The 15,852-nt window shown below is 42.9% G+C and overlaps 1 long non-coding RNA gene across 1 annotated transcript in view; it reads left to right on the forward strand.

The window, feature by feature from the left end:
- LOC129391628 (uncharacterized) overlaps positions 1-15,198 on the forward strand; it is a 23,129-nt gene extending 7,931 nt beyond the window's left edge. Inside the window, exons 2-3 of the long non-coding RNA XR_008616089.1 lie at positions 653-789; positions 14,916-15,198. This is a non-coding gene — a long non-coding RNA (uncharacterized lncRNA). The remainder of the gene's footprint in view (positions 1-652; positions 790-14,915) is intronic.
- Positions 15,199-15,852: the final 654 nt, after the last annotated feature.

Raw genomic sequence — 15,852 nt, forward strand, 5'->3', positions numbered from 1 at the left:
TTGCATTGCATGCACTGTTCTCAGCACAGAATTTTAAATCCATCTAGCATTTCCCACATGTATCAGGGCATCAGCTCTGCAAACCAGATGTAATTTCCCAGTTGGAGCAAGAAGAGTAGGTGTGGAGGGAACAGGAGGGTTTCCCCAGGCTGAGGTCCAAGTCAGCTCCATACACATGTGCTCAGTGTGGGGAGGGAGCAGGACACTTGGAATGTCAACTGGAGGTTTGCTTGACTAAAGGATATTTTTAGAAATGGTTGTGAAGCCATTGAGTCAAATTATCCAGATGCTGTCATTAGGCATCACACATCAATTTCTCTTCACGTTTCCCCCTGTACTTTTCACCTCAGGGAAGCAAAATTCCTGTCCTTGTGGGAGTTAAAATTTCATGTTTTTGTCTTTGCCATGGTCTCTTTAATATTTTTTCCTCTCATATTCCCTGTAGGGTCTGAATTTATTTTATTTTTCTTTTACCTAAACACTGAACATCTTATTAACATTTTTCTAAACCATGTTTCTATTCACTGGTGTATTCCTCAAATTCATGTTCTTTCCCCCATGTAATGTACTTTTCAACCATTTAACCCCCCTAATGCCACATGTGTCATTTCTTATTTATGTAATTTCATTATTATTTTTGTCTTATTTCAAGCAAAAATTGTGACCATTAAAAGCAAGAAATGATGTCCAGGCACGTTATTTTCCTGGTGGACCAATGTAGCTCTAAGAAAATAGAAAATTTCTTCAGGTGTGAACCCTGGGCATCCACATGTGAAACCTGGTAATGAGGTAAGTTAGGAATTCAGCAGACTCATATAACTCAGTTACAGTGTAGTGTAAACACTAGCCCAGCATGAAGTGTTCACTTTATGGACTAAATTAGGCTAAATTTTGATTATAGCTACTAGAAATGCTAAAAAGGCGGGATGTCCATGCAGAAGATTTACATACTATGTGTATGTAACTCACATGGAGATAATTTTAACTGGAGACTATCATTGAATAGACCTACATACACAGGAGTTTTCACAGCATAGTAAACACTTTTACTGTAATCAATGAAGGAAAGCCCTCAGGGATTTTTAATTCCTTAGTCAACGTTGAATTCTCACACTGGATCTATCAATGCTAAAATCAAACTGAAAAGCCGGAGTTCATATCAAAATTCTCAGACATGGAAAAACTCTTATCAAGAATGTTTTACCACACATTTCAGCTATGAATTCATAATTTTGGCTAATAGCCTATTATTTTATAAATAAGTAGAATAAAACTATAGATTTGTTAAGTAATCTTGGAATGATAAATACAAAATTATGTAGCAATAGGTACTTTTAAATAGCTTAGCATTAAGAAATATATATAAACACTGTTATATGTGACAATTATTACGATCCACTTAATTTTGATCATCAGTAAGATAATCAGTTGCTTTCTCATCAGAAATTTTTCGGGCCAGAAGAGAGTGAAATGATATATTTAAAGTACTGGGAGAAACTACCTAACAACAATTCTATATCTTACAATATTATTCTTTAAAAATGAGGAAAATGAAAGACAGTCTCAGACAAAAGCTGAAGGAGTTCAGTACCATAATACCTACCGTTCAAGAAATGCTAAAGGGAGTACTACTTACTTATTTGGCTGCATTGGCTGTTAGTTGCAGCACGTGGGATGTTTGTTGTGGCGGACAGGCTTCATATCTACCTGTGGCACAGGGGCTCTGTAGTTGCAGCACACAGGCTCTCTAGTTGTGGCAGAAAGGCTCTAGTGAGAGCATACAGGCTCACTAGTTGCTTCGCATGGGCTTTGTTGCCCCGTGGCATGTTGGATCTTAGTTCTCTGACCAGGGATCAAACCCGTGTCCCCTGCATTGGAAGACGGATTCTCAACCACTGGCCTACCAGGGAAGTCTCTTGTGTGTTTTTAAAAGAGACCCCAGAGAGGCCTCTAGCCTCTTCGTCCAGGTGATGATATAATTAAAAGTCTATGACTCAGAAAAAGACCTTTACCTACCCACCTTGATCTCACACTTCAGCATCCCGAACCATGAGAAATAAACTTCTGTTTAGAAGCTGCCCAAGCTGTGGCATTTTGTTATAGCATCCCCAAATAACTAATTCGTACATCTACATTAACAGAAAACAATGTATAAATATGTGATTTGTGACATTAATAACATGTAATTAATGTGTAATATAATAGGAGATGTAATAGAGATTTTGCATGTGATTAAAATGATATCAGTTTAAGCTAGTTTGATAGGATTTTATATGTAATCTCCATGGTATCCACAAATTTCATAGCTATAGAATATACACAGAAGGAAATTAAAAGTAAGCCAGTCAGGGGACTTCCCTGGTGGTTCAGTGGTGTAGACTCCATGCTCCCAATGCAGGGGGCCTGAGTTCAATCCCTGTTCAGGGAACTAGAGCCCACATACCACAACTAAGAGTTCCCATGCTGCAAAGAAGATCAGAGGTCCCCCATGCCACAACTAAGACCTGGCACAGCCAAATAAATAAATTTTTAAAATGAATCAGTACAAAACCTAAGAACAAAGGACGTCAGTATGGGAGAAAATGTGGGACAGAATAGCTATATGACATTACAGAAAACAAATTGGCAATTAAAAGTCATTCCATATCAGTAATATATATATATATATATATATATATATAGCTTAAACTCATCAGTAAAAAAACAAAGATGGATAAGATAGACATAAAAATTGTCCAACTATATGTTGTCTACAAGAGACTCAGAAGTAAGGACATCAATGCCTGTTCAGGGAACTAGAGCCCACATACCACAACTAAGAGTTCCCATGCTGCAAAGAAGATCAGAGGTCCCCCATGCCACAACTAAGACCTGGCACAGCCAAATAAATAAATTTTTAAAATGAATCAGTACAAAACCTAAGAACAAAGGACGTCAGTATGGGAGAAAATGTGGGACAGAATAGCTATATGACATTACAGAAAACAAATTGGCAATTAAAAGTCATTCCATATCAGTAATATATATATATATATATATATATATATAGCTTAAACTCATCAGTAAAAAAACAAAGATGGATAAGATAGACATAAAAATTGTCCAACTATATGTTGTCTACAAGAGACTCAGAAGTAAGGACACTCATATGCTGAAAGTGAAAATAGTGGTAAAACAACAGGGAATCAGGCTTATGGTCATGACTTGGCTGGGTCAAGAAGTTCTAGGCTATGTGGGAAGATTCCTCACTTCTCTGAGATTTCTGCTTCAACCGAAGGGAGCAGCTGCCCTTCAGGTCTCAACTGAAACCCTATAAATTTCATATGTTGAAGTCCAGACCCTTGTACCTCAGAATGTGACTGTATTTGGGAATAGTGCCTTAGGAGAGACGACTGAGGTAAAATGGGTCATATGGGTCAGCACTAATCCAGACCTGTACCCCTATAAGAAGAGATTAGGACACATCCATGCACACTCAGCTCATAGAGTTAAGTCCATGTGAGGACGCAGCAAGAATGTGGCCATCTGCAAGCAAGGGAGAGAGGCCTCAGAAGAAACTGAACCTGTGGACACCCTGATCTTGGACTCAAAGCCTCCAGAGATGTGAGAAAATAAACTAAGCCTCACAGTCTGCAGGATCTTGTTTTGGCAAACCTAGCAAAACGCTAATACAGGTTTATTTCTACTATATCCTCTTTCTTGCAAATACAAATTATGAAAATACCACCCAAAAGCACACAGTGTATAAAGTATTTGAAAGGAGGAAAAAGCAGGGGAGCCACCACAGGGGCTGATATCCTACACAGCAGTGATTTCCCTGGTTTTCTTTGTCTCCTACCACAAGTAGAGGAAAATAGAGTCATCACGGAAGTCTTTAGAAGACATTTTAGGGCAAGTCTCCATAGTAAAACCACCTTGAAATGTAATCAGTTGGTCGAAATAGTAAATGTAATTTAATCTTTGAAGGTTTAAAAAATTCAATTTCTTGAATTTCTACAGAGGTTATAATACATGTAACATGGTTGAAGGTCCTGAAAATATAAAATACTTGGCATTACACATTGTGCCCCTCACCACCTCCCCCTCTTTGCCCAGGAGCCCCTGCCCTCCACAGGTAGCCATGTATCTGGTTTCCCACGCATACTTCCAGAGTGTCTTTATGTGCATACAAGTAAATATCAATATGTATTTCTCCTTGGCACCCTAATTAAAAACACAAAGAGTAGAATACTATGCACGGTGTTCTCTTATATCTTGCTTTTATTCATTTGACAATACCCTGCAAATTATCCTCTATCAAGACATACTTTCCTGCACGAAGTGCACTGAATGGATGATGTACTATAATGCACTTTGCCAATCCACTTTGGGATGAACGCTGGTATTCAATAATCTGTTTATATTACAAACAGTGCAGCAATGCATAACCTGTGCATGCATTATTCTCCCGCTAGAAAACGTTTAGGATATGTTTCTAAAGGATGTATAACCTGGAGTGTTTTTAATTGAGAGAGCATTTAATAAGAGGTTAAAGATACTCTGTTGCTGAATCCTTCTGCGGAGACTAGCAATGAGGCTTTGTCTTTCTTTAAACTGCAACCTATCAGATCTATCCAAATGGAAGAAAAACCACTGGAATGGATCTGGATGGCACGGAAGAGAAGGTGCGCCCCAACTCCTCTGCATTCGCTGGCTCCACCACAGGTCCCATTTCTCTCTCCGGGTTGTCCCCCGTCCACACGCGAGTTCAAAAGCCATTCCGGGATGAGATTCTCACGGGGAGCCTCTTACAACCGCGCCCAACCAGTACTGCGCCCAGCCACGGGCCTCCTCCCGACCATCATCAGACGCCCCAGGCAGCTCGCTATTTACCATTTGTTAGGTTACTCCGACCACAAGTCCCAGGCGGGACCGTGGCCGCGCCTAGAGCGCCCTCCCCTCTCGCCCGCCACTGTACGTGTCGTCACCTGCAGTGAGGGGACCTGTGTGTGGTCGACACACAAGCGCTTTGCCAATGAGGCCAAAAGAAGAGGGGACGCCGGGCGCTCCCGCGTAGACGCACCTCGGCCTGCGGGAATTCCGTCTGCGCCGCCCGTGAGCGCTTCTCGAGGATCTCGGAGAAAGTGGCCGCAGGGGAAGAGCTCCACCACGGCGACAGGACCGGAACGCAACGTATCCCCAAGGATGCCGTGATGCAGCATCGGGCGGCCTATAGGCCGGGGCGTTGCGTTCCCGTGGGAAGGAGGATGGGGAGGGCGGGGTCCCCGGTCCCTCTCCCAGTGCCTCCTCGTTTCGCCAACCAGGCCTTAACCAATGCGGAGAGAAAGATATTTGGGAATTAGGCAAACGTGATACAGAGGAAAGGCTGCGGGAAACTTGGCGCCGTCCACGTCCGTAGGAGACTTTCAGCCACCGCCAGGCGAGACTTGTGAAATGAAAGTACGACCATCAGGACACACGGAGGGCGACGCCGTGCACGAATACCCTCTCCTGACCACGCGGAGCAACACGGGCGTTCCCCGCGGACAGAGGGCACCAGGGCGTGCGGTCGAACTGCCCAGATCACCACTCAACTTCTAGGAAGCGCAGCACCGGCCTCACAATACTCATGTCTGCACGTCCAAATCGCTGCGGGAGCACGAAGCGCCCCAGCCCCGGATACCGGGACCCAAGAGCGCCATCCAAAAAGCACGTCACGACCTCCAACGGCCTCAACGCAAGGGCCCGGGCCGTTCACCATCTACGGAGTGGGACGCTGGGAGACCTAGATGGTAGATGAAGGGCCCTAAAGTAACTCACAAAGAGGGACCACCAAGCCTCAGACGCAACGAAGGTCTCGGAAGTCCCTCACACTTCAGAACGCGGCGGCCGCCCCAGGTTGGTCGAGTCCGTTCGGTCCCCGCGGCTGGAGGGGCACAGGCGGATGCTGGTCGACCCAGCCAGGCAACTCTCACACCTCCCTCGGGAGCGCGGCAACGGCCACAACCGCTTAAACCTGCAGGCCCAATCTCCAGCGACAGCAGGAGGCGCCCACGCCCCGGGGCCACCGAGACAGTCGCCACGAGCGTCGGCGGCCTCCCGGAACTCTGCTTAGGACACGGAGGCCGAGTCTCAGCCCTCGCGAAGACCGCCGAAGCTCCGCAGACAAGGGACGATATAAAAGCGGCCGCCAGGTGGCGCCCGACAACCGGCTCGAACGTTACCGGGCCGGATCCCGGTCGCCCGAACGGCGAGGGTGCAGCGCGGGCCGCCCAAACGACCGAGCTCGTCTCGGGGCGTCCGCCTCAGAGCTAGCTGACGGCTCGGAACGACGCGGCGCGACCCCGGCAACAGACGGGGGACGAGGAGCTAGGAGGATGTTGCCTGGAGGCTGCCGCGGAAGAGACGCTCTCTTCACGCTATTCCTGGGCCGCCGGCCGCTGTCAACAAGGAAAATTCTGCAGGGAGATGGACTGCGTGAATTGTAAAGTGAAACCATGAAAGTACCAATAGAAAACACGGATGACATTTTATTCTGTAATTGCAGAGTGGAGAGAATACTAAAACATAAAAACCAGGGCCCAGAAGCCATAAAGGAAACGACTGATAACTTGACCACCTAATTCATCTTTACATATTCCACAAGCAAAGTCAAATGATAAGAAGTGGATGGGTGGCAACATTTGTGCAAATACACGTGTAATAAGAATATTAATATCAGTATTACTTAAGAACAGAGCATTTAGAAAACAGCCATTAAGAGGGACCAGGTAAGTAAATTTCAAGTACATTCAGAGAATACAGTACTATCACTTTGTGCTTTGGTTTATTGATATTTTTTTTAAATGATCTAGATCTACAGGTATCAACTTGGAAAAAAATGTTGATGACAAACTGTTTAATGAAAATAGCAAGTTTATATATATGTTTTGAAAAAATAAATGGAAAAGTAAAGGATTGGAATAGGTAAAGCAACTTTGAAAAACAAGAATAAATTCCTCCTTATAGCCGGGTGTCAAGAGCCAGAAAGATGAGTGTGTGTCAGAAACAAACATGAGCCACAATTCCTGCTTTTCTGCCCCCTCCTTCTGCAGTCCTGGGACAGGCAGCTGGAAACTCAGACTCTCAGTGTCTCTCCTCCACCAACACCCAGAGCCACCTACAGGCAAGGAGAACTTTCACTTTGCAGGCCTGGACTCCCTATGTCCTCAGCCTGTTTCCTCATATCAGGAGCCCCTAGCAATTTACTTGGTTTGCCCAATCGTCCATGCCGAGGCTTGCGGGCCCCAACCTACACCTGTGCAGCCGTTCTCCCCAAAAGCTTGGAGCTGATATCCCAAGGGAAGAACATTCCCCTTGCATAGCAGGTATGAACCAAGGGGACAACTGGAAGTTCGCACCTGGATCCATCATACAAATTTTGTGTGCACTCAACTCCCAAAGACACAAGAGCGACAGAGGGTCCACTGTATTGTGAGAGCAACATGGCCATTGCTTTCTTAAAACACGCAGGCTCAATCAGCAAGTCCATCTGTGGCACGAAGAAAAAAGAAACACACACGCACACACACATATCGGCAGGTAATCCGTACCCCTGCCAGGTCTAAGAGTGGTGCGAGCAGAAAAGAGATCACTGTTGCCACTTCTTGGGTCCCCTGCGCTGACAAATTCTGGTTGCTGTATTGATGTCACTGGCGGGGAGTGAGGGCTTGGAGCTCCCTAATCTGTCATTTGCTGTCCAGTGCACTAAGTTTCATTCTGTCTATCATACACTTTCTCCTCAATACACAGTTACAACTAAGAAAATAATTGCATATGTTACATTCAGTTTTCAAGTTAGAAAAAAGGTAAAGAACACATAGGGAGGGACTTCCCCGGAGGCACAGTGGTTGGGAGTCCACATGCTAATGCAGGAAAAGCGGGTTTGATCCCTGGTCTGGGAGGATCCCACGTGCCGTGGATCGGCCAAGGCCCTGAGCCACAACTACTGAGGCTGCGCGCCTGGAGCCCATGCTCAGCAATAAGAGAAGACAACGCAATGAGAAGTCCGCGCACCTCAATGAAGAGTAGCCCCCGCTCGCAGCAAGTAGAGAAAGCCCGAGCTCAACAACAAGCACCCAACACAACGAAAAATAAAGAATAAATAAATAAATTGAAAACTCTTTAAAAAGAAAAGTACACATAGGCTAACTGAGTTATTGTGAAGACGGTTACGAAGGAAATTTTATTATCTTCTTTGGTAGATATAAAAATCTTGAAATATAGTCTATAAAAAGTTTAATATTTTAAAAATTAGAAATAGTAAATAATTCCTCATACTCTTTATTGCCCAGCACCTACCTCCACCCCAGCACCTCTCACACTGGACTCACCTGATGACACATCTGCTCCACCCCAACCCCCAGTCTGGAAACTTGTTTCTCTCATCACTATCACCTGTGTTCACCACACACCTAAGGCCGTTGTAGTCATTCACATGGTAATTAGGGAATTTTTCTCTACTGAGCCTAAGGGCTGCATTTATTGTTTTTAGTGAAAATCTCTCCCATTTGTTCTGGGAAGTCACAGCCTTAATGGAGTCTGGAACAAGTGGGTGTGAATGACGGAAGGAGATTATTGCCACGTCAGTCTACCTAACAGGGTGGTGGACATAACTGGCATTAGTATTTCATGGGTGCACTTAGACGATCCAGGCCAAAAGGAGAAACCGGACCATTTGGCAAAAGATGGACCAATTCAAGAATAAATATCTTCTCACCTGCTGTTTCATTGTCAGGAATTCAGCCACCACTTGTCCTCCTCTGCATCCTCATGCAGGGTCAGATGAAAAACTGAGCAGATAAAGATGAGGAAAGCAAAAGCAACCAAGAGAATCCAGGCATTTAAAGCATTGTTAGGTACGCCAGGCATGAATCCCCTACCATTCACCTGGGAATGAGCCCTACCACCTAACCCACAGGCATGTGTAGATATGGTGAATGCCCCTCTCTCCAGGGTCAACAGTAAGGCAGTGTAGGCTACGGCATATAAGCAAGAGAGTAATATTTTCATTTACACATAAAAAATGAAAATCCTTGGGAGTTTTGTCCTACTAAATGTCATGGGGAGAAACATTCTTCATTTCATAATTTTTGTATAGGAAAGTATGTGTAAACTGTCAAGTGCTACCTAAGTCAAAGTTAATCATTAACTTCTACGTAGGCAACGACTGATAATATGTCAGGAACAGGGGTGGATCACAACCCTTTGATCCTGAGATCCTGAAAAACTTTTTTCAGAGTTATTTCATTAATGTTCAGTTCCTAAGATTTACACCAAACTCCAGGAAACCCGCAAAATGATCAGCTGGGGAGTGTTGACTCCACAGAGAGAACACCGCTCTCAATGTTTCCTGAAATAAATCTTGATCAAATGCACCAGGAGTTTTTCTCCAGCACCCACCCCAGTGCTTCAGAGCCCCCACCCTCACGGCTGTGCCCTGCCCGCACCCCCTGGCATGTTAGGTTCTGAAATTATGCTTATGTGAGAAATTCATGCAGCTAGAAAATGACAGAGCTAGAATTCAAACGTAGCTCAGGCTGTTTCTGAATCTCAAATTCCTAAATATGCTGGTGTTGAGGTGTGGACCCCAGATTCAAGTTTGGCCTGGATATGTCACCTACCAAATCAGTGGTTGGCATCCTCCCTGTTATCACAACACTTCCAATCCAGTCTGTTCACACAATGACTACCGTGCTTAGGTTCTCCCAACACAGGAATCCTCCAGTGCACTGACCCCGCCTCCCGATCAGTCCCATGTCTCCTGAGTTTTCTGGAACAATTCTCAGGCCCCTCTGACCCCTCAACACATCTGATGATCAACACCCCAATCAGAGATTACAAAAAAAATCTCCCCTTCCTATGATTGCATCTACCATACGTATCTCCCAATGAGTTTTATAAATATCTGGCATCCTACAAGGACGTGATCATAAATCATTCTCCCGTGCTTTGCACACACTTCAAATGTTCCCCTTGTTTTTCTGAATCCCTGAAATTCTCACCTTCCCTCACTTTCAACAGTGTGCTCACCTCCTACCATGCAGATGAACTAGATAATTTGAAGAAATGTTTCAGCTTACTGTCATAAAGTGAACACCTCTTCCTGCATCTTCACCCATTGGCGATGCTGCTCCTGTTTAAACTGAAAGTCATTTCTACGCCTGGATAAGCCCATTTTTCTCAAAGGCATCCCCTTCTCTCCTGCTCTCTGGAGGATGTTTTATTATTAATTGTAAATTGAAGCTGTCTACCAGCAAACACCCATCTCTTCCCAGTCCATTCCCTTTCATCTTTTTCAGTTTTTTCATTCTTGAAACAAAATCTCTGAAGCAATTTATCTCTAGTTCCTGCCCAATATATTTCCTCCTTCCAAAATAAACTGAAAGAGCAGTGCAGTATTAGTGACCATCTCTGGGCGCCCCTCCCACAGTTTGATCTACTACGGGTGATCTCCCTGTTAGTATTGACCTGCGTATACAGAAACCTTTATAACATTATAGATATCTCTCCGTAATTAAATCCAATGAATGTTTCTCAGTATTTTACTTGGACCCAAGCAGAATTGGACTGTGACCTCCGTCAGGAACTTTATATTTCCAAGGTCATCTGACATCGCAAACTCCCCATTACCTTTAAACTAGTCACTTCCTCCCAGTGTACTGTGCGCGGTTCTCCTCAAACGATACTATTTCAGCATCTCAAGACTCCATTGTAGCCCTCTTTTTACTATATACACCTTCTTTGAAAACTGTTATAATTATTCAGTCTTTAACTACTACCGCTATGACAATAATGCGTAAAAACGAATGCTAGATTTCATTCCTGAGGTGTCATCCATACTTGCATGGGAAGCAGGCACCTACAATGAAATGTATATCAGACAGAAACCAGGAACTTCCTCCCCAAATAAAAACTACTCCTCTTTTCTGCAGTTTCAGAGAGCGGCTCCACTAATTATTTGGGACTCAGTCATTGACATAACGTCCCGGAACCACACCAACAGAACCAAGCATCGAGTTTATCTCTACAATGAGCGCTCTCGTCTCTGTTCTTCTCCTCCTTGATATCCACATACATGGTTCCAGCTACACTTATACTGCTTCACTTTCAGGTTAAATGTCAGTGCCTCAGAGATTCCTTCTTTAAATTACTAGCTAAGTAACTCTCCTCTCCCTGTTGTCTTGAACAGAACCTAAAGGCAAAACATCTAATATTTCAAGATATCTATAGTCATCTTATTTTTTCTTTTCTTTTTTTCCTGTTTTCCTCTCTGGACTAATTTCAGAAAAGTCAACTGTAGAATCATAAAGCAAGTTTCTCTTGACTATTACATATGAACTGTACATCAACAGAAATTCCATGTGCACAGTACCCTAATCTACTCTCAGATGGCCTGTGACCAAAGGTCTTCAATCAAATTAAATAACCATCTTTAGATTAAAAATTCCTTGAATAATAAATGACTTTGATTCCTCCTGGCGAAATTTTTCTTTAGTAATCACCAGAAACAATATGTGTGGGGAAACTGTGTTTGTGTCTTTACTTATGTATGCAGCTACCACACTCCTGAGTTCAAAGTTTTAGTCTCTTTGTATAGAATCAGGCATAGAATTGTCTGTGGGCTCCTGTTAATAGATCTGATAACCTCATATATTTTATAATCATTAAGAAAGAACTCCTTTAATCTGGATGCCAATCAGGATAAATCTAATCAAGGAATAACGTCCCTAACACAAGCTTTTCCTTCTCAACTGGTTAACCGCTTAGATACAGGTAAGGAAAGTATAAGTGATTCCTTTAATTTGCTAATATTCCAAAAGCCTCCAAAAGGAATCTTGATGCCTTGGGTCAGAGGTCTCACTGTTTTGTGAATTGTGGCCAGTCCCGGGAAGAGAATTTGCAGCAAGAGGATCAGTCTTTATATAAATGGGTTTAACCTACGAACAATCCATCAGGCTGTGGGTTTTTTGTGGCTTTACATAAAGACTGGAGTTTTTTGATGATGCCAAAGATTCAAGGGAGATATTTTTCGCGTTTTAAAGCATTTGTATTTTAATGCCAAGGTAAATAATACTTAAATTATAATCAATTACATGAAGTTTCCAGGGATGCAGGAGAGAAAAGAATACAGTTGGAGCAATTGGGCTTGGCCAAGGAAGAGATGATTCTTCAATTCTTACTATGGGCCTGGGAGTCAACAGTGAGGAATATTTGCAGATTTTGTGACAGTGAGCTGAAGAATTTCCTCAAATTATCTGATTGATCTGCCTAGTAGAGGTGATTCCTTTTGTGGAAAGTGAGGAAAGTACTGAGAATGATTAAAAATCAGAAGATATGGAGAAGGTCTGACATATTTGTGAGGCATAGAATAAGAATTAATTATCCAGATATAGTACAATGGACAGAGATATTTGAAAGAGGTTGGGAGATTCGTGAACCCCACCAGATTTAATATCTCAGTTAGATTCGGTCATGGAAGAAACAGGTACTTGGAGCCCTCCAAGACTGGAATCTTGATCAGCAGATGTGATCAACTAGAAAGAAATATGAAAAGAGGAATATGGAAATTGTTGGTCTTCATAATTATATGTTGAAATTACTTAATTTGATTAATTTGGAATAAAAATGAAGACTGGTTGGCACGATATTAGGAGAGTGGGGTCAGTGCACTGGAGGTTCTCCTAGCATTTGTGGGCAGGGAGGAAACTGAATAATAACTTGGAATATCATGAGTTAATAACCTTTCAAAACTCTTTGATATTTATTTCCTAATAAGCAAATTTGTATACTATTTCCCTTATGAGAAGCAGTAGCCAAAGCCTTCCTAGTTTGACCCTGGGAAACAAGATTACTCCTCTTTTCTCATAGAGAAATTCACATTTGCAGGTGGGGTGGTTGTTCACTCCCAGGGCACATGAGAGGTTGTATATCTCTCCCCGCAGCCATGGTCTTGACGGGGGTGTGACTCGCTGCATAAGCGAGTCTGCGAGGCAGTGAACTCTGTCATGGAATGGAGTCCAGTGGAGGGAGGAGGAAGAGCAGATATTCAGGCCTGGTGGGGGCGGCGGTGTGCGGACAGGTAAGTTCAATTCGTGCAGCGTCAGAGGTGCTGGCTAGAGGGCTGTGCAGGGCTGAGGGCGCAGCAGAAAGAGAAGCAGCCCTTCAGCAGCACCGGCCCAGAGGGCAGATTGCAGCCAAGTTTGCATTTTTTTTTTCCTACTTTTTAATCTGTTTTCTCAGAATACAATTGACTATTTTGAAAACTCTAAAATGTCAAAACAAAATACTCCCTTTCATTCTTGTCAAAACCAGCCACTTTCCCCCTGTTTAGGTAACCTTTGCTCCGAACCTGGATCAAGGATCTCTGACTTTCTAATGACTACTTCAACTGTAGCTTTTATTTATCGGGTTTCGTTATGTTCAAACATGTCATGTCAGCTCATTTAATCACTCAACTCTCTTGAGAGGTTATTAAAGTATTTCCCACATGAGAAGAGTGAGGTTTGTATCGGGGAATACTTTGCCTGTCGTCACTGCTGAAAAGTGGCGGAACATGTATATTGCCTACCTTGTGCTAAGTCTGTAAGTTTAACTGAAAGTAGTGGGGAGCAGGGATATTTATGAATTCCCAAGTACACATTTTTTAATTGCCAGTCAGCTCAGAATTAACATTCTGTTGTGGACTGTGCAGGTTATTTCACACCACCCCACATGTGATGCTCCTTTATCATGAAAGTCACTCTGTATTCAGAGTGTGCCCATCTCTGTGATGCATCTGAAAGGCATAGTCCAAGTCAGCCCAGAGGAACATTGGACTTAACGTCATACAGTGTTTCAGCTTTCGATACACACTGCTGCCTTTTCTCAGTACTGTCACCCTCGACCATCACCTCTGGACATTTGAGGAGCCGGGGCAGCCTGAATCAGAATGCCCAGCATGTTTTTAGGAATCAGTGACTTTCAAGACTTGTGATTGTGAACTTCATCCAGAACTGGGGTAATGTCAATTGCAGGTTTCTTTGAGTGAAATATCTCTGGCATCTTGTTGAAGTCAATCTAGAAAAATACTTTCAATAGTACCACAATTCTGTGAACGTATCACTCTTATTAATCTAACCTTCTGCATATTCCTTGACCTTAGAGGAAAGGATGGCTCTGTTGTTACCGGTGCTAAATTTCAACGCAGCGCCCACTGTTTCAGTCCCTCCCTTTCCGTGCTTTTCCTCATCCTGATCTCGCCCACATCCCACCCATTTTATTTTTCGTTGGTTTTACCCTTAAAGATATATTCTAATTGTCAATATCCTATAATATGTTTCCAATTACTGGTATATTCCTCCATTTCATACCTTTTCTCTGTGTTAAAGATCAATATTTTCAACATGTTCAGAAACGGTAGCTTCAGGAAGAACCCATTTATCTGAAGGTCAACAGTAAGTTTATGGGAATGACCCCCACTGTCTACATTAGAGACATGATCTTAGAGTAGGAGGAATTAAGCACAAGCAAGCACCTGACTGAAAGTGGACTTAAACACTGGCCCAGCAGAGGTTTTGATTAGTTTGCATTTGGAACCATATTGCCCCAAAGACAAACTGTACCTTGAGTTTCAAAAGGGCAGTTGCTTAAATGTAGCTCAGGTATATAGTGTTTGAAAAATAAAGAAGACCTAAAACTTAATCAGAAAACGATGGCACTGAGAGGTTACAAAATAGAAAAATCTATGTGAATTCAGCAAAGTGAGACTCTATGTGAATATAAGTAACATGGTGTGTGTGGGGGTAGTTAGTGGAGACCGTCACTGAGGGAGCAGCCTAGAATTTATGTGTAGAGAGCTGAAGAAATGAATTTTATGTGAGCAAACTTTTAACTGTCTTTCCTTTCCTTATCAATAGCAGAGACTTCACACTGGAGAAGAGCCCCCTGAATGTAACAAATATGAGGAGATTTCACATAGAACCCAACTTTCGCGCCACATGAGTGACCTCTCACAAGACAGAAACCCTATGCTTGCAATCAATTTGGAAGAGCCTTCAGCCTTTATTCATCATTGAATTAACATAGGCTAATTTATACTGGAGTGAAACCATGTAGGTCTCACCAATGTGGGAAGGCTTGCAGGCAATGCTGTAACCTTAGATGACATGAGAAAACTGACCCTGAAGTGAACCCCTATATATGTTATAAATGTGGAAGATAGTTGAGCTGGAGCCCCCCATTTAAATACGCCAGAAACTCACACTGGAGTGAACCCTTAATGTGAAAACGTGGGACACACTTCAGCAGAGCATTAACTTTTATTCACACTGATGAACTCACAAGGTGAGAAGCCATCTGTCTCGAAACACTGTAAAATCTGTTGCTTCAATTATTCTATACCTTTCATATTTTCACTTAATGTGTCCCTCATAAATTAAAACTGAATTACAAATAAATTTAATTTTTCACAAGAGTCCTAGTCCTGGAGAATTTGTGGACCCTGCCATGAAAATCCCAAGAATTCAGTCAGGCAGGGATTTATTCCTACATCAGAATTTTTTAGCCGAAATTTTTTTTCCCCCACCAAGAACAGAAAGATATGTCAGGATCGAGAAGGTGGAAGATCATTCCAGAAACACAACATTGTAAAGCAACTATACCTCAATAAATAAAATAAGGTAAGATAAAATAAAATAAATCATTGCAGACATGGAGAGTTCCATTTTCAGATTTGGAGGGGGTATGGGCTGCATGATAAGGTCTGGCTCCTCGTTAGATAAAATGCTTTACTCTGTTGGCCTAAAAACAATCATTATAACCCTAGAGTCCACTGATGTCTAATGGGTGAAAACA

Source organism: Physeter macrocephalus, chromosome 20 (assembly GCF_002837175.3).
Source record: "Physeter macrocephalus isolate SW-GA chromosome 20, ASM283717v5, whole genome shotgun sequence".
NCBI classification, from domain to species: domain Eukaryota; kingdom Metazoa; phylum Chordata; class Mammalia; order Artiodactyla; family Physeteridae; genus Physeter; species Physeter macrocephalus.